We start from the raw sequence: 1931 nt of genomic DNA on the forward strand, positions 1-1931 counted from the left end.
GACTTGGCAGCCAGGAGGAGCAGACGTGAGAAAACTCCCAGCAAGTCGTGTACCTGCACAGTGTGTGAACTGCTCCTTTCCTCCACGCCCCTGTGGCCAGGATGCTTAGGAAATAAGGGGGTTATTGTTAACATGATGGGCAACTATGTCCTCATAATGCTAATAACTATGAGTGCTAACTACCAACTAACTATACTAATTTGAAAAAATACTAAGGCTAATTCCCAACAGTGCTAATACTACTGGCTACAGACAGTAAAGACGAACAATACAGATCATGGAACAAGAGGAACAAAAGACAACGACGGCTACAATGAAATGCAAAAGCCCGCTAACTTGACTCTTGTCACCTGTGCCAACCACAGAGCGAGCAGGACAACTCCTCTGCTCTGCTTTTATCTCTGCCCCAGCAGGACACCACCCACACAGCTTCTCGCCTGGGGAAGAAAGCAGGGACGGTGAGGAAGAAGTTGAGGACAGCGAAGAAGAAAGCGGCTTGGGCGATGAAGACAGCGCCAGTGATGATGGACACAATGACAGCGACATCAAGTAACAAATCAAGGCTAGAGACTAAGGAAAGGAAGAGAGGAACAGAGGAAGTGCAATGGTGATGGGCGGTGGTGGGGAGGTATGGGTGTGCAGGAGCACGATTTCTAACTGCTGTGTGGGTGCGAGACGCTGATCTGCACTTAGAGCAGCCCATCTAAAGGAGATGCTTTGTAGTGCCCGTTGTGCTCAGCCCCTTCAGCACCAACTCTTTGAGCCCTGGTAACTCCCCCGTTGCCCTTACTCTTTGGTAACTCCCCCATTGCCCTACGCCCCCAGCAAGAACAAGGAGCCTCCCCTACTGCCCCGTCCTGCTTGTGCTTCCTCCACGTCACCCATTTCCCTAAGTACCGCAGGGCTTTGGTCACCATCAGCCGGCAAACAAGGTTTAAAGCCCTCCTCACTAGGTTAGCCAGCTTATCTGCCAACATGACCTACCCTCCTGCGTCCGGTGGATCCCAAGGGGGCAAGGGGGCGCGAGTCCATCCAGCGACCTTGTCGAATGGATGACGAGACCCATCTGTCTCTAAAATATGGTACCAAGAGGGAGTCCAACGAACCCTGAGCAGAAAGACAGCTCCATGCTTTCCTGCTCTCTGTCACCAGCCAAAGCCCCAACCCCAACCCCAATCCCAGCATGAGCTTCTCCAGCAACCTCAGGCAGGAGACCCTGGGCATATCCAGGCAAAAAAAAGAGATTGGTGGCAATACAAGTACCCTGTGGAGGCCGACACTGCTGCTTTCCAAAACGTAAGCCTACGCGAGGGGGCCCAGGATTCATCCCACTTCCACTCAGCAGGGACTGGGCAAACTGCTCGTGTCCTGGGAACAGCCCTCGGACAGCTCCCATTGCCAAGGGAAAAGAGCTTCAAACCTTCCTGTTCTCTGCCCCCGCCTGAGCTCAGCTGTCTCCAGGAGCCCCCGGGCCGTGACCACAATATCTGCATCCCCAAAGCTGGGGAAAGCCCAAAAGCCCACCACTGAGCTCAGCTGGGAGATCCCTCCCTGGCAACACGCACCCGGAGGAAGAGGAGCCCTCCACAGCCAAGCCTGACCCCACCGCTTTCAACCTACCAGACCCAACCCCATGTCGGGGCCCAAGCTTCATCCTCGTGTGATTAGCATGGAGGAGGCTACCTACACACATCCTAAATAGCCCTCCAGGCATCTCAGCAAGTCAGCTCTGAACTATCCCATTCCCTAACCCTAGCTCAGGCTACTCCAGCAGCCCCGTGCAGCACACTGCCAACTACCTGACTGAAGGGACCTGCTTGCAAAGGCCTCAAACCCCGGGGCAGAGCCCCACCAGGAGGTCCGGAGATCCCCAAAGTGCCCTGGAGCAAGAGGATCCCTCCAATACCCAAGCCTCACCCCGCTACGAGGAG

The sequence above is a fragment of the Alligator sinensis genome, unplaced genomic scaffold, assembly GCF_000455745.1.
Source record: "Alligator sinensis unplaced genomic scaffold, ASM45574v1 scaffold1776_1, whole genome shotgun sequence".
Classification (NCBI taxonomy): Eukaryota; Metazoa; Chordata; order Crocodylia; family Alligatoridae; genus Alligator; species Alligator sinensis.